The 18,224-nt window shown below is 45.3% G+C and overlaps 1 pseudogene across 1 annotated transcript in view; it reads left to right on the top strand.

Annotated features, from left to right (window-relative positions):
• Positions 1-18,224, top strand: part of LOC146209650 (cuticle protein 10.9 pseudogene) — a 102,326-nt pseudogene that overhangs the window by 13,567 nt on the left and 70,535 nt on the right. The window lies entirely within an intron of this gene.

Genomic DNA, 18,224 nt, shown 5'->3' with positions numbered 1-18,224 from the left:
GTAACTCCAGGTTGGAAACTGGTTCAGTGTCTTTCGGTGAAGATGCAAGCTAGGCCTAATACATCTCACGGTCTGTGATCCTTACGCTGTGGTTGTCAGTGTCGGAGCACCAGGAGTCTACTGCACTTGCTCCCAGATGGGACGACAGTAGCAGCCAGCACAATTGTTCCCAAACGACTTCTCTGATAAGGTCCCCCAGATTATCTCCACTTGCAGATCTGCGGTTGCGGTGGCTTGTGGAGAGTGCTGAACTGATTTGGTTTAGTACAGGGTGTAATGTCCAAAAGCTACTCAGGCTATGAGGATGCTGAAATGGTTGATTCTGGTCTCCTCGACTGTGAACCCTTCTTAAGTGAATTTGGCTACAAATTTTGGTGGCTCTGTGATGCCTTACATTAAATATTCCACTTTTCAGTCATGTGACAATCAGTGCAGTGAAAGAGACGCATCATTTCTTCAGCATAACTGAATACACACCCATTAGGGAGCTGCATTTTAGACTAGAAAAGCAGTCATTCTCTTCCATCATGATGCCTATGTATGCCTGAGTAGCTCTTTTTTAAGTTCCTCCCGTGTTGCTATAAAAGACTTGTGATTTTCATACCACATTTTCAGCCCCGTCAAGTGCAAATAAGTTGTTGTAGAGTTCTAAAGCGTCTTCTCAATGGTATTTCCCAGTGGAAATAGAGTACAATGCTTGTGACGGCGTAGCATTCATGTAGGCACACTGTTATGAGTGTGGATCGCCGGGGTGTAGTTGGTGACTACGCGTGAAGGCCATCATGCACGTTCAACAACGCAACGCGCTGAGTCGAGAACACAAAAATGAACTGCCCGTTTATTTCCACGCGCACCGCTCGCTCCGCAGATAGGCAAGGCCAGCACAACCAAAACTATCAGCGTCGCGTGGGGGCACTGTGCACGAGTCAACATTGTGAAACATACTGTGCGATCTGAGTCAACAATAAAGAACCCAATGTGATTGAAATTTGTGCAGTTCTGCACTGTAGTGTCCCTTATAGCCCAAGTGGTTTTGGGACTTTGAACACTACAAACCGAACCAACCAAATTATAGCATTGCCCAGGTGGCATAAAATTCATACGAGCACTTCCAATATGGCATTCCTCATAACCCTTTCTGTCCTTTCAGGACACTAATTCAACAGTTTACAAATATTTTTAAAAATAACACATGTTTAAAACACCATGCATGAGATAAGAGTGAACAGTATTCAGAGGAAAACAGTGGAATCAAGAATGCTGGGATATGAGCTTAGTATGCATTAAAAATAACAGAGCAATTACCTTTGATAATTTGATTAAAGGCAGGAAACACGCAAACACAAAAAAGGAAGATGACTTAGCCACTCACATCTGCTTTATTTGCGAAAGAACTTGCTAATATATAGCCATCATATGCTTAAGGAACACAATCTTGCTACAGGTTTGATATGAGATAGAATGTGCGGAATAATTTTTCAACCTCATACAGTGACCTGACGTGTCGAAAATCCACCTGCTTCCTTTCTTTCTGATAAATAAGACTATAATGTTCTTCTTTGGGCAGCTCCTGATTGCTGATCTTGCGAAAGAGTAGTTAGTCGAAGAGATTTTGCAGTCATGAACACGTGATGCTCTGCATTTATGGCATTCGATTATTTCACATCTACCTGCGCCATGCTGCGAGCAGTAAAAGTACGTAATGGTGGCAAACTTTAATAAAAAATATTTTATTTTGTAGGTCCTCAGAGAGAAGCACATTGGCTTTGCACAAGCGCTGGAACGGATTCACAAGTTAGCTGGAGAGAACCCTGCTTATTTGTCATTATTAATAATGACAGCTCACATAGCAAAGTAATGATTAGCAGTGCCACATATGCCACTGCGATCTGGACAAAGGCTGTAAGTGCCACTGACCGGTGACGGGGACAAAAAACCAAAGTGCAACCCACAAGCATGACAAGCCACCGATCTGGAGAGCCATGGAGATCACGTACTGCTTCTGGGTGACCACATAAAGGGGGGAAACCAAGAAAAGAAATAAATAAAAGAAGCACACATTTTCAGCTATTGTGTTTGACAAAATGTTCTTGGAGAAAAATGCCACTGATTGAGTGTTTAGTTTTGAAACCTCAGTCCTAATGTTGCATCATACGTGCTAATTCAGGATATATGTGCCTTATAACAGTACAGATACAAAATCTAGCAAAGAATTTTTTGGTTCAGCATATTGGAATGCCTTCATTCAATTTTCACCTACAGCCATAAAATTGCATGCTATGGCCTTTTGCTTTCTTCTGATTGCTAAGGTGTAGTGGCTCCATTATTAGAAGCAATATTGATCCATACTTTTATAATGAGTGGGATGTAATAAACTATTAGATAGAATGAAGTAATATTAGTTTCCTTTGAAATGCCCTCGGCAATCAACGTATCTGAATTTCTTTTTTAACTGAGTGAAAATATTCCTGCATTGTATATAACATAGCATGTTTTAATTCAGAATGATGGCTGAAAGTGACTTTTTCAATTGATTAAGTCAATTTGTGACAGTAATTCATACTACCAGGCATAGAATCACAAGGCAGATAAAAGCTTCCAGGTTCAAAGACTTGCTTCTCAGTGTTTGTTGCATTTTTTCTCTTTTCCTTTCCTGCCTTCCTCTCAACTCTGCCAGCCAGAGAAGTGTGGTGACATGACATTAATTCGTATGTGCAGTGCTGCATTAGACATACTGCACTTGGTCCATGCGTGCTATAAGTAATCCACTTATAGTGTCTTTGTGAGTGTGGGTGCTTTGGAAATACAGCGCAGTTCCTTCTCACTGCAGTCTTCTCATGGCTATGCTTGGGATACCGGCACAAAAATTAAATATTCAGATAATATTTGTCTCTCAACTTCAAATGAAAGCATAAAACAGGAAGTGCATCTCAGGTAACTGGAAACGCTGTATGCACCAGCCAAGGGCCATGTTAGTTACCTTGTCTGTGTGTGGTCAGGGGTTGTTTTATTTTGGTAAAGTGACCCGTGGATCGCATTCGCAAGCGTGACATCGGTCAAACTGCAGAGTTGCTCCCTAGTCTCATGCGACAGCCGTCTGAACGCTCTTCGCGACTCGCAGACAGCGCGATCGATGTTCACACTTGCACAGGCAACTTGCGGGTTAACTTCCCTGAGTTGGCCTCGTTTGAAACGGTACTTGTCAATCTCACTTTATCTCCAGCGTTGATTGGCTACCCATTTTCGACCGGACCAGTTGCTAAGCTGGAAAATCGAGCAGTGCTCAAATGGCCTGCGACTGTAGCTCTTCTTCCAATGCGACCGTTTACGACTCTTTGTATGGTGAGCCCACCCAGAAGTAATAAAAAGCATAATGTGCCTTTTCGCATACCACTAAGTATAACGTGCTTGCGCTTTTACGTTTGAAGTTTTCGTTACCAGGTGCTTGTAAAATTGTCTAGAGTTAATTCCAGCCTCAAGCCAAGACTGTTTTGTCCATCACGCGATGACAAGGGTAAAAGCAGCATTCACAAGTGGAGCGGGAGGTTTGTGTAAATTCACAGTAACTTTCTATGCAAAAATATTACGGCCATGACTTTCCCAATTGAATATGCATGTCCCAATAATATGCCTTGTAACAGCAAAATCCTTGCAGTATGCGATATATTATACATTTGCGTAATGTCTGCAAAAATCTGCCAGCCTGCACCTCACAAACAGGTGCAGTGCAAATAAACATGTCGCACTTTCGCTCATTCCGTGATGTCTGTTTCTATTTCAGCAGGACAAAAGAAGTAGGCTGCATTAGATCACTTGAGCTGGAGCAACGAGAAAGTGTCATATTTTAAACAGCTGTTGGCGGCGTGGTCGATTCTCTCATGATCCCCAACACCAGCTAGTCTAAATTCCATGTCACAATTTGATTTGCATATTATAACAGGGTCGGGACTAAACGCCGACAACTGTTAAAAAAAAAAAAAAAAAGACACTTCCTTGTAGTTCCAACTCAACTGATCTTTAATGCTAATTCTTTCTGCCCTTCTGAAGGAAAAACGGAAACGTCAGGGGATGGGCGCAAATGCGATGTGTTTACTCGCAAAATGTTGCGGCATTGCATCTGTTATGGTGCAGGCTGTTAGAGATTTTTGCAGACATCATGCGATGGTACAATATTTTATGTATTGCAAGGGTTTTGCTAGTGCATAATATATTACTGGGCATGCATGTGAAATTGGAGAAGTCACAGCAGCAGTAGCTTTGAATAGAAAGATACCATGCCCTTACATGAATTGTCTGCTCCACTTCTGGATGCTTTGCATGCCCTTGTCATCGCGAGGTGTGCAAGACAGTCTTACCGTGAAGCTGAAATGAACTTTAAACGATTTTACAAGCACGCAGCCGCGAAAATGTCAAAGAAACGTAAAAGCGCGAGCGCGGCGTATATCCGTGGCTTCCTCGTTTGGCAGTCCACAGCCATCGTTTCGCAGCGGCGCCGAAAGAGGCGCTATATCGCTGTCAAAATGGCAGTGTTCAATTTACCCTTCATGCTGTGTCTATCAGCTATCTATGACATAAGCAATTAAGGTGCGGTGATGGGGTTGTTGCCATGCTGGGCCGACCAGGGTTGCAATTTAGGTTGCAGGGCGCTCATTTGAGGAAGGGCTTGAATGCGTATCATACCTCGCCAATTATCAGAGAAGCATGTAGTGATGAAAAGTCCTGAAGCCTAAGGATTATCGTCTCAGCCGCAAAATGAACCCGTCACGCCATTTAAAAGGCATTTAAAATGCCTCGAAATGGTTTATTACCACAGCCAGAAACGGTCTGATAGCATTTCATGGCAATTCATTCTTTAATGACACCATACGGCTTCATTTTGCGGCTGAGACAAAAATCATTTGGCATCAGGACTTCTGACCACGACTGTACATAACACGTCAAATCCAAAATTAGCTTAATTACTGACATATTAATCAAGGAATTAGGTGTCATTCAATTAACTCAAGAATATACTGAAATCAAAGCTTATCTATGCCAGTGCTCAAAATGAAACTTAGATGAGCTCGCACAGTCTTTTGAACTCAAGTTCTTGATGGCCCTACGTATGCACACGTGCCTTTCATCCATCTTGTCCCAGTCAAGTTTAGTTCTAGAATATTTCAAACGTGATATATGCCAGTAAAAGTGGAGTAAACATTTCACAGTAAGAAAAGGATATCAGTAAAACAAATGAATGATTTTACAGATATATCCAAAAATCACCTTGTCAACTGCAGCATAAATGACCCCATGAATAAGTGAGTGAATGCAGATTGGCCGTACAAAACTGATGCACACAACCTTCCTTGCACATACGTAAAGTGTGCTTTCTTGGACACCTGGCGATTAATTGCAAGAAATGATTTGCGGCTGCTCTAAAGGCCGAGACTCATAAGACAGCTGTCAAATGGAGCTTGATAGGATGAGGCCCATCAGCTGTACGAGAAAGCCAACATAATAATCAGTTTTTCGTGTTTGATGACACACTATTAAAGGCAATAGCTTTCTGCATAGCAGCTAATATTTATTTCCACAGCTTCTTGAGAATGTTTTTCTACAAATGCAGTGCACGAGAGTATTGTAAATGTGCATAAGCACTCGCTACATAACCGGGTTAGAATAAGGGGAACATGTACACACAGAATAAAAAAATCCAGGTAAGTGTTACAATGAGCATTCAATTCAATCTTTATTCAGCATTTTTACAGAAAAATGCAGGGAGCGGGGACAAAAAGATGCTCTACGGCAAGCTTGACTCAGTTTGAAGTTGACTCGGCCTCAGTTCGCAAGCAAACATTTCAACAAGATGATATGTCTTCACCTGGGCAGACGAGAAGTCTTGTTGAAATGTTTGCTTCTGAACTAGGCTGCCCCTCAACCCTTGTTTGTTTTTCTTTGATACTAGATGACCAAGACTTCCATTTGTCACTTTTCCAATGCTCTATTTTCACACTGCTGCATACAAGGTTAAAGGCTCATCCTCTGGCACAAGCATTAATTGCCGTGTGCCTCCTGCACTTGATAGCAGATTTCTTGTTCTCTTTGCAGCAGAGCATTTCTAACGTTTACACCCAGTCGCACATGCTCTTGCATCCTCCTAAACGTTAAATAAGCCACTCAGTCTAGGCAACATGTTAACTCAGGAAGGTGCTACAAACTTTTTTTAGTTAACTGCACGCTTGTGTTAACAAAGCACTAATGCATCAATGTCTAAATAGTAGTGACATACTGTACCTGAATACGTGCTTGCGCTCGACATAGCATTGCTTTCTGCACCTTTCTCACTTTTCCAGTTTACACCTTCTGAAGCTAAGTAGACAACAGCAACATGTGTAGCATTGTTTGAGTTAAGTGGAACTATAAATTGGTATCAGGTAAAGAAAGAACATAAGATATGGCAGCCATGTAAAATAAAACATAAGTATGCATTATTAGCTGCTCTGCAGTGCACCTTACATGAAAGGCAAAACTGCTTACCACATACAGACAAGGTAATCAGCACAGCCTTTGCCTGGAACATAGTGTTTCCGCAGCCACTGAGGCCACACTTTATGGTTTCACTTGGGGTTGACACATGAGTATCATCTGTCAATGTTTAATTTGAGAGCAGTGTTTTCCTGCTACAACTTCAGCATTGCTGGGATCAGCTTGCCGTGAGCAGGAACTGTGTTGTTATCTCATGAGAACGCACAGTCAGACATTATACATGAATTATTTTTATTACAAACCAGTGAACGATACACTAGTTTTCTCCCTAACAGCTTTGCACTGTACTTCTGTGTCCTAATCTTTTAACAGCTATAACAAACACATACAGTGGCCATGTCCTCATTTATAGAAGGATACAGGAAGAGGATGGAATGGAGGAAGAAGTCATACAGGAAGTTGTTTAGGCAGGTGCTGGAGGCATGCATCTGTTTGCGAGTGGCAGACCTGCAGAATCCCTACTGCGCAACAATAACATACATATTAACTGATAAAATATTACTGCACTTACCGAAGTAATGTTTTTCAAATGAACACCAATCTCCATCAACAATAGCCATGCAACACTGGTGAAAATCCAAGCACAAAGAAATCTCAAGAGAAGGAAATACAGTGTGAGAATTTCGATCAAGCAAATCTTCGCTGGGCTTAACAAAACCAACAGCAAAAAGATTGAAGGAATTTAGCTAATTATCTGAACGATATACGCAATGTGGAAGAGGTTGGCAATAAACTAATGGGCTTGTATAAAGACGCATAAAGCCTGCTCGTCACTCAGATATCCTTTGCTCAGATATTCTTTTGATATCTGAGCACTCAAGAGAATGTTCAGTGTCATAGACTTGACTGTTTTCCTGTCGCCCCCTGTGCCGCATGTTCCACACATACGCATCTGCCGGTCCTCTCGCAGCTTTCTGTAGAAGCTCTTCAGCCTTGGAGGATCCAGCAAATTAAGTTGATGTGGACGGCAGGCCTTTTCAGCTGCATTATTAAAAAACACAATCAGAAGAATGAAAAATACTAGCAGTAAATAAAAGAGCACTGTAGTTCATAGAAATTGTATAAAGATAAAATTATGGTGAAGAAAGCCTCTGTAAACAGCATGCAAATAGAATAATTCACAAGGAAGTTAGCAACTGAAATTTAAGAAACAAAATCATGCAATTCTTTTACCAAAGATATGTAACATCTTAAGAAACGTGTTTAAAACAACACAATAAAAATAACAATCATATGCTGTTCCACAGTCTATTAAAAATGGTCTACGACCCTAAAGAAAGGGCAAGTGGCTCTTCTTGTACCATGCTCGAGTTATTAGCCCCGAAATGCAGAAGCATCTTGCTCAAAGAGAATTTCGTTATCTCTTGAAATATCTTCCTAGTGGTACTTTGCAGTCTATAGAGAACAGGATATATATCATGTAACCAGAAAAGTTTCAATCTCAGAAGCTGGTGCCAAAAAAAAATGAAAAATAAAAATAATGAACTCTCTTGCCACCCATACTACAACAGCGGTGCCGTGCTCCCTTGAAACCTGGCCAGTTAAAAAGTAATGGGTGAGATACCATTTACTTTCCTGTCTGCCTTTTTCATCAATTTTCTTAGCGCCTTTTTTTCTTTTCTTTTTAACCCTGTAACTGGGTTGGAAGCACTTCGTCGAAAGGTAGGCACAAGCCAGACGGGCGAGCAGCGTGTGAATACGACAATATGTTATTTATACTAACAAGCTTCTCGGTCACAGACTGCCTGCGGGAGCGAAAATTCCTGAGGACCTCGCTAGAGAACAAGTTTATGGTATCCGATAGCGTAGACATAGATATACACGCGAAAGAGGCGGCGCAGAGCGCAGGCTTTTCGAAGGCATCACTAATCACGCTTGCACTCTCGAGGAAAGCAAATGCATACTTGCACGACACAGACAGTCGGCGTAGCGACATCTGCGTACTGAAATTGACACCGAGCAATGCAAGCGGCACCATCAATCATGAAATAATTGTTTTACTAGTTCTGTTAAATGCGCTGTTAATTTAAACGCACTATTGCACACAAGGCAAATCTAATCAAAAAACAGTTTTTTAAATAATCGTGATGACCCTTCTCGCCACGAATAGCTTCATATTATCCTCGGAAACGAAAAAAACAAAAACAACTAGACTACAAAAAAAAAAAAAAGGTTTTACATCTGAGCGCTACAAACAGCGGCAACAAGCGCAACGACCGGAGGCTCGCACGATGAGCGCGGCGCCTTTCCATTCAGGCTGAATAATGGCGAAATTGTTCAAGTCCTTACCTGTAGCAATATGTACAGGCGCCCAAATCTTTAACTGGCGTGCGCGAGCGGCGACTTTTCTGTGCGTCAGCGCCATATGACGGAGCGAAGTTGGAAACAGGATGAGGCTAAGCGCGTGCTCACAAAGCACGTTCAGCTGGACGGAACAGCCTGGCAGACGACGCGTCCAGCTGAGCGTGCTTTGTGAGCATGCGCTTAGCCTCATCCTGCTTTATACTTCGCTCCGTCATAGGGCGCTGACGCACAGAAAAGTCGCCGCTCGCGCACGCCAGTTAAAGATTTGGGCTCCTGTACACACACTGCAGTGCCAACGTGCTTCCGTCTGCCAGAAGCATCGGCGACAAACGTCGCTTTTCTCCACGGTAGATTTCGTAAACACGTTATCACGATTCTTTGAGGATCTTCAGCTGCGCCGGCGCCTGAACTTCGGTCTGATAGTCCCTGGTACACTTGGATCATGTCAGAATGAAGCGTGAACCATGACAAACGCGACTACTTTTCACAAAACACTACAAATTTCGTCACAAACAAGGAACAGCAATACATTTTCAAGGGACGAGTTACACGGGACCCTACATATTTCCGTCATCTTACCCAGTGTGGCCAGACTTCGCAGCGCCCCCTGTCGTTCATTAGAGTTGAAAATTTCCTTAAACCGTGACGTCACGGGTGAGTTGACTGGCAAGGCTTCCTAGAAGCTGCCATTCGCTGCGGCCACTGCAGCCATGACGTCACGGACACGAGCTGCGAAAGTCGTCTGCTCGTGCGCTGCTCGAACTCTGCGGGCTGTTACACAGCTCGCCGCCCTTATCGGTTAGGTGGCCATTGCCCATTAAGTACAACAACCGAAGCGACGCAGGGATCGGCAGAACGAAGCTGCATTTACAAATATCTTATTTATATAACGTGGTTTCAGGAGTACCAGAGTGTCGTCCGACGAGGCGTCAAGAGTACGGTCAAGCACCGCACGATGGCAGCACCTCTTTGACCGCCGTCAACACCGCCGCTTTGGCCCCTCCTCCCACATACCGTTCGCGAACGACGCGGCGGATCGTTAGCACCAATGTCCGAAATAAGCGTGCCAAAATTTGTTGGCGTCTGGAATACTGAGCCGAATATCAAGTATGAAGCCCTCGTGAGGATCGCTGACCAGCAGCAAATTGCTGGTAAGAGCGATAGCCGTGATACAAGCTAGTTTCTGCTCAAGCCAGCTGCCGCTGGTGCATTTCGGCTGATCCAATCTGCTCGCACTAGCTCTGCGATTAATGCGTCGGCAGAGTTGATCCTATAATTATTTTACTATGGCAGGATAGGATTCACTATAAGGCAGTTTCATAAGTAGACGATTTACGACAGCGTTGATCATGTTCCAAAGCGACGACCGCCGCGGCTTCGAAGCGAAACAATTTAGGCCTAGCGACGACTAGGGACGGTCACGCACGGCGCCGTCGTTCGCCGCGCTCGCGCGCCCCACCCCCGCGGTAATTGTGTAACGTACCTCAGCCTGCTCGCGGCATCCTGTGCTGCAAGCGTTGAAAACTCGTGTACTTTCATAGCTAAGGCCGCGCATTTCTTGACGTTCTGCTCAGCAACAAGCCGTTCAAACGATGTTACAGGCAAGACAAGGCTTCAGTACGCAGTCGCTGCGCTGTCGGCCGTAATCGAAGACGTCAGGTGGCACCATATTCTATACACCGACCTTTGAATGTGATACAGTGGGCAAATGAATAACATTGTAAAGCAGAACCGCTCGTACGTTTCGCGCACTCGGGCGCCGACGAGTAGCTTCCGTCAACAGACGCCGTCATAACCTCGGTTAAACGACGCAAACCGAGGTCGTCAAGCTCGGTTTGCGATAACCGCGGTTAGTGGTGCAACCATGGTGCCATTGTCAGATGGGAGGAGGTTTGGCACCAGAAGGCACCGCACCTCAAGGTCTCACATAACCTATCTGCCCGTCATCATTCATACATCATCCCCGGCACGTCCCCCCCCCCCCCTCCCGGATGTCCGGGAGGCGGTCCGCCGTGTAACATAGGGTAACCACGGGTTCGCGGTTACACTAACCGTCGCTGCGCGAACTGGCGAACTCCTCAGGCGTGTGCGAGCGAGGACGGGTTGACGCGAGTCACGACAGCGAGCGACCGCGCGGCAACCGGAAGTTCGTCGAAGTGACGTATGTCTGGCGGAGCTTTGAACTTGCTTGTATTCTTTATTTTTTTTATGGCCCCCTTCGGCGTACGAGTTAAGAGGGAAAATTGGAAGGGTCATTTTTAATCGCCGATATCTCTGGTCACAGCCGGTCTCGAGGGAGAGAGCGCTTCCCTTCTCTTACGGCCTCTCCAATGGGAGCTGTTTCCACCGCCCGCCGCGCCTCGGTGGGGTCGCCAGCGCCCCACTGCTGCTAAAGCCCCTCAATAAACTAAAAGTAGCGCCAACATGTGAAGTTTGCCGCCCGCCTCCTCTCCTGCGCTCTCCTTCGTCGTTCGACCCTCTCATTGGCCGAGCGCCGTCACGTGCGCGCGCGCGCTTTTTTTTTTTGCTGGGCGTGCAGCTTCCTCCTTTCCAGCGGGGCGGGCGGCGCGCGCGCGGCACATATCGCCGTGTGTTTTGCTGCCACGCGGACTGCTACTAAATCGTTCCCGCTGGCTATTTAATTTTTTTTTTCAAGCATGTTGCGCTCTTTGGCCGGCGGCTGATAGAAGCACGGTGGTGAAGGCGAGTTCAACCAACGCAGACATCGCGTACAAATGATGTCACGCACTGACAGTTGAAAACGGAACCGTTTCAGCGCAAAATATAAAAGAGAAAACTGCTACCACACTTCTCAAGTTTCACGGTAGCTTACAATTCAGTCCAACCTGCAAAGAAACCACACAGACTGTAGCTTCCGCAGCCTAGTTAACTTTTTTATTCAAGCACGTTGCGCACTTTTGTCAACGGCTGACGGACTCAAGGAGGTGAAGACGAGTTAAATCGACGCCAAAATCGTGTACGTATGGTGACACACAATGGCAGCTGAACACGGCACCGTCTCAACGCCAAATATAAAAAAAATAACTGCTACCTCCCTCCCCAAGTTTACCGGTAGCTCACAAGTCAATCAAAGCTGCAAAGACTCCACACAGACTGCAGCTTCCGCCGCCTATAGTTAATTTGATCTGCAGCTGAAGTTGAAAAAATACATGGAAGACAGCTGCTGCCACACTTCTCAAGTTTACCGGCAGCTCGCAATCCAGTCAACGCTGCGAAGAAACCATACACAGACTGCTCCAAAATTGTTCCTATCCGCCGCCTAGTTACAAATTTTATAAAGCATGCCGCTGAGTGGCCAAATGTGACGAACTACGGACACACGGAGATGACAGCGAGTTGAACCAACGCCGAAATCGCGTACATCTGGTGTAACACGCTCACAGCTGAAACTATTCTGGCGGGAAATCCCTGTCAACATTCGGTAATTATGTTTCAGCAGTGAGTAATATTTTAACCTGAACACATTGCGACAAAATGCAAGGCTCTGGTGAGACCCGGCGCACGGCCGCCTCGATCGGCGCGCGCGCGGCGCTGATCGAGACGGCTGTGAAGGGCGCCTGCTCCGGAGAGCGCGCGCTAGTCGCGCACCCCGTAGGTGGAGCCACGGTCGAAATGCGAGAGGAGGAGCGGCCCCGCCGGAGGAGGAGAGAGGAGATGGCGCTACTTTTAGTTTATTGAGGGGTTTTAACTGCTGCTCCCCCGCTACAGCCGTTTACGCGCAAGGGAAACGCGCGCTCGCTTTTAGCTTCGCCCGCGTCAGTTGCAACCGGCAGGTCCTGACATTTCGCCCATTATGGTTTATACAAAGTCTGTAATCAACATCGTACATTTATTGTGTACGAGGAATAAAATACATTCAATAATCCGCTCACGCGCGCGCTCCTTCGTCAGTGCGGACGTGCACGGTCGAATGGAGCTTCGGGTACATTTCAACATTTTTTACCCCTAAGTTCTGTACAAAAATAAATTTACCAGGCTATGCAATGTGCCTTTGAATGTTTTAATTAGGTGTAGCGCTACCTGACGTGAGTGCATGGTGAACTGTTGGGTGGAGATTCTGTCAACCGCTACCGTTTTCATTTAGATCAGAAGAGGCACCGGCAAAAATTCATGGCGCGTCTCAGATTTAGAGTAAAGAATAAAAATTTACTCACATAGTAAAAATTTAACTTGTCTAGTGGAGTGGGCTGTTCTAGCTTTCTTCAAAACATACAGTCGGTTCAAAACAGTCGGTTGAAAGACCGAAGATGCATATGTAGTCTCGCGACTACTTTTAATCAAGGAAATGGGCATAAACAGTTAAGCAGAATCGAAAAGAACGGCAAACAATAAAAAAATTGTCCTTCAAAGTTACACATTGCACTATATATTAATCAATTCATCAAAATGCGACCTGCGTCTAGAAAATTCAGTCTCAAAATCTTCCTGAACGGCTTGTGCACATAAGGAGTTGGCCTCTCGGTCTTCTCTATCACTTTCCTGGTGTAATTATTTGAGAAGAAGAATTCTGAGAAATTTTTCAAATATCAAAGAAGCGGACCTAATAACATAGCTGTTGTCAATTCCTTTCGGGCAACTCAGTGTTGAATTTTGAAATGCTGACTGAATCAGGATCTTAAGTACTTCGAGAACATTTGTGTGTAGTAGGTGCACGGCAGCTTTTTCGAAAAAAAAAAAAAAGCTTGTCCAATAGGGCAACAAGCTCTGGTTTCGGATAATGCAGTCCACTAGAATATTGTCCTCGTAGAAGAGCGTACTACATGGGGCTGCTTCTTTCGCTAGTTTCAAGAAGAATAGCGCAAGCGTCACACCCGAATTTGATGAACTAATCGATATATCCAGCGACGTAAGGTAAACCGGAATATGTGACAGGGGGAAATGGAATGGTAGGAGATGCCATCACTTCCTTCAGTGCCTTGATTTTGCCCTCAGATGAAACGTCCGTCTTGACAATGTAGTCATGTGCCGCTAGCATATTCCCTTCCGCACATTAACCTTACTTTCCCGAAGAGAGCCTCAATGGGTCGCTATATAAGGATTGAAATGAGTCTTCAGTGAGAGTGTTCTCCTTTAACGCTTTAGAAGTTTCTTGCATACTTTCGATATAGCAGGTGAACTCATTTGTAAGTCACTGCATCGAGTATCACCTTCATTTAATAGCTTCTTTTTACCACTTCGAGCACAAGTGGTGTCATGAATATCAAACCATTTTTTATTGTTTTCATAATAAGCTTAATATCATGTAAAAATTTCATTAAATCAACGTTTATTTGCAAAATTGAAATAATGTTTATAATACCACACAGTGGCTAATGTATGAATTGTAATAACATTTAAAACTCAACCCTACAACGTTTATTTTGACTGTTATACTAATATTTTATATCATGCAAGCATTTTGCAATTTACATTACATTTTTATGAAATTATTTTCATCTTCGGTGGTACATGAATGGTTTCGCATCTAGCGCTGAAAGACTGTTTTGCTGTTGCAGACGAGTTGCTGTCATGTTAGCCTTGAAGAAGCTTCGATGTGATCACTGGTCATTCAGTTTTTTTTTGTGTGTGTTCCTATTCTTGTACAGGCTTGGGAAAAACTCGGATTATAATCGACAAAAGTAGCTACCATTAGAGTCCCTAGAAGTATTTGCTAGTCTGCCGTCCGAGCCGGGTTCCCTATGGAACCGGTTGGCCGCTTCCCGGATGAAAGCGCAGGGGACGCTGTACGCATTCGGAGCGTGGTCGCGTTGTGTACGTGGTGCTGTGGCGGTTGTGCCGTACTGCGAATCTGCGCCGCGCTGATCCGTTGGTGCCGTGACAAGGCTCGTGCACCACGTGCACTTTTTTCGCTCGCGAGTCGGAATGCGCGCAAATTAGCTAGCATGTGTGCAAGTGCGCCTTTTTTATGGATATGTGATCGCGTCATGTCCAGAAAACGGGGTAAGCGTGATAGCACGTGTTTCTTGCCCGGGTGCAAGACCGGGTAGCGCTCGTGCAAGGTGAAATGTTCTCTCTTCAGGACACCGAAAGACGCAGGGAAGAGGCAAGAGGGGGAGCGCAACATCAAGAGCGGCGGCAAAGGCAATAACACTGTTTTTTGTCTCAGCTAGGGCATAAAGGAATATGCAAAACGAAAATGAAAAGGCGTAATAAATGAAAAAAAAAAATAGGCTGGCTGTGTTCTAATAAAATTCAAGAGAGAACGATGATAAGGCCCTTGCGTGCAAGCAATGTACGAAGATGGGTTGCTCGGTGAAAGGCCCACTGCCGTCAGGTGCCGATATTGTCGGCTTCAGTGGCGGGCAAACCCACAAGTGGTGAATATCTTCCTCGTTGCAGACAGGAAATCCTGGACGTTGATATAAATATCGGTATATATAAATATCGGATGATCCGGATCGGGGTTGCCCTGGTTGTAACACGAATAAGCTAGTGTCGACGTTTGTGAGCGACACTTCAAACCCTGCTTTATTGAGCGAAGTTTTAAGACAGGTAAATGTAATTGAGATTCCACGGGATGTTACGCAACTCACGAAGGATGCCATCTCAACGCTGTTTCCTGACACTCCAAAATACTTGTTGAAACCCCTGCCTCTCAAGAGAAAGGAGCGCAACTTGTACGAGCAAAAACAGTCAGCAGGGAGACCTGCAGAGAGAGAAAAAAAGTGCACTATCCTGAAGCATCAGTGGAGCCAGTTGAAGAATACAGCGGTGGTGGATCGTGTGACGTGAGCCTGCTCCAGGAATGCAGAAAGCTGCATGCCACCGCCACTGGGGACAAATGTCGATCTTTTGATGTTGAACAATGAACATTCGCATAGTGCCACTCAAGCGAGGACGAATCTCAGGAGGCAATTGCCATCAGCGAGTTCTGTTCTATCGCAGTGGTGAAGCTGCCATGAATGCTGCTGTGTGCATTCGAGGAAACAAAGTCAAGGAGATAGCTGTAAAGTCGACAGAAGAGGTATAATCTTATTCAGGACATTGCGAAACTCAGCTTGTGTCCTGGCAGCGGATTGAAGCCTATTACCAAGACCTTTCCCACCTACAATGGGCGTTGCTTAATTTGCGACGAACTGTACCATTATTTCTGATGCAACATGCATATAGCCTGCAAATACTTGCGAAAGTAAACTCAGAACACCCTGTCAAGAAGAAGAAAAAATTAAGAAACAGACTTCTATGTCTCGAGCAGTTTTTCGTACGAAGGACAAGGTGGCAAAGCTGGTAAAAGCTCTCGGTGAAATGAAAATGAACACCTTCAAGGACAGAGTTTGAAAGAAGTGTTAGTGCCCTTCCTCTCAACTAACAGCTGGCTGTTAAAATATGTTTTAGAGGTTGCAAAACGGAAGTCAACAAATGTGATGGCATATTCTGATGAGTGGCTACTAGGCTTCCTAAGTACCAAAGAATGCCTATCAGCAGTTTGCCTGAAGCGCGGTGCGATTTGAAGGGCTCGGGTTCCCATCTTGCGTGCTTTAATTGTGCATGCATCCGAAAGTTTCTAGTTCTACGTACGTGTTATAACTTAGCTAAACGTCCGAAGAAGTTAAGATGAAACTATAGCGTGAATGAAAACGCCGGCGACAGCGCTCTGTTGCTCGCACACATGGTCCTTGGAGCCTAGAATGTGCGTCTAGTATAGTTCTCCATGCAAGCGCAATTGTTTGCACAAAATCCTCAGAAGTCTTCATTACAATACGGCACGTCGGTAGCTTCAGCAGGATAATAGGGTATAAAAAGCAGCTTCGTTTCTGCATCGGCTCAGGGGCGTGCGCGCAAAACTTCGCTCACGAAAAAAAAGAAAGTCGCATCCGTGGTTATGCCAACAACTCGGCTGCGAATTCAATATTACGACTAACCTGAAATCAAAGACTAAAGAGCCGCATCGCATGTACATATGGCACCTGACAATGAGCATGCAGCGAATGCATTTCGAAGCGCACGGGCGCGCGCGTCGTCTGCTCCATCAGCAGTGGCGCACTCCGGTTCACTGCAGCGCCACCGCGGCGATCATTCAGCGGCAGCCCCCGCCGCGGCCGGCGGACGACAGACTAGCAATATTTTTAGGGACCCTACTACCATGCCGCAATGTACGCCATGCTTGTCAAACGTTTGATGAACGACAGTGTTTTTATATCCGTTCACGTGTGTAGTACGTTGACAACATGCCGCTGCAGCATCTACCTTCTGTGTTCTTTAATTTCGGGGCTGCACTCACCACGAAACTCGCGAGCGACAGCGCGAAACCAGGCAAAAGCCACCCGCCGCCGCTGAAGCAGACACGGAGCGAACGGTGATCAGGTCGCGCCCCTTGCGGGGGCGGAGAGCGCAACTCAAGGAGAAAAGTTCCCATTGTTCCCGCGGCGATTGAGAAGGCCGTAAGAAAGAGCGCGCGCTCTCCCTCGAGACCGGCCGTGCTCTGGTGTTGCAGAAGCTAGATCGAAAATTTTTGCGGGAGAATGATGGGTGGTTCAATAACTATCAGTGTTATGGCGTTGTTTACCCTTCTTGGTGACCCCTTTCAGGGGACCTTTAAAGTCAGGTGCCAGTATTTAAGATGGGTCTGAGACCCCCCCCCCCCCCCCTGCACTCAAATGTGTAAGCACTTACGAAGTAGTCTGCCATTTTTAAATTTTGGCAGAGTTTTGAGCACGTTTCATCTCGTTTTTTTTTTTTTACACACTTTGTAGCGGGTTTTTAAGACCATTAACATCATTTCTAAAACCCAGGACGGAGAAACATCGTTTCTCCCCTTTGTACGAAATGATGTGCGAAGCAAACCAGCAGTTGATTTCTCTCTCTCCCTTTTTATTTCCCTTTCCACCAGTGCTCGAATCACTAGAGACCCCCCCTCCGATGCAGACAGACTTTAAGCACTGGAAATACCTCGTAGTAGTCTAATGCTTTGATGAGGCATGGCCGTAGTAATAAGGAATTGTAGAGGCAATAAAAAGAAAAGGAAGTGATATATTTTTACCCTTACATACAGGCTGCTAGCGCGCTCCTACTCTCGACACCACGCGCGAGCGGCCAGGGGACTGCTCGGGCACCCCGGGCTGAATGCGTGTTTGTGAGCGAGCGTTCTTCAATTCTGTTGTTAACGCCCTGTACCACCTAAGCATGTAGGTGTGTGCTTTGCATCGCCACTCACACATGTCCCTGTTCCAGAGTGTACTACAGCGATGTGAGACGTGCTGTTGCTTCGGTGACTTAATATACGTGGGTAGCCTACCATGCAGGTTACGAACTGTAAATCGCCGTTGGCATCTTTTCCTTGTTTGTGTGTGTGGGGCACGGTGCAAGAATATTTATATAGTGTGGGGTAAGGGGGCTGCCCTTTATATATGTGAGAAATACACGTTTTTCTTGCT

This window comes from Amblyomma maculatum, chromosome 1, assembly GCF_055883805.1.
Source record: "Amblyomma maculatum isolate TAMU_Amacu chromosome 1, ASM5588380v1, whole genome shotgun sequence".
NCBI classification, from domain to species: domain Eukaryota; kingdom Metazoa; phylum Arthropoda; class Arachnida; order Ixodida; family Ixodidae; genus Amblyomma; species Amblyomma maculatum.
Note: the sequence above shows the minus strand (reverse complement) of the source record. Positions and strands in the feature narration are given on the sequence as shown.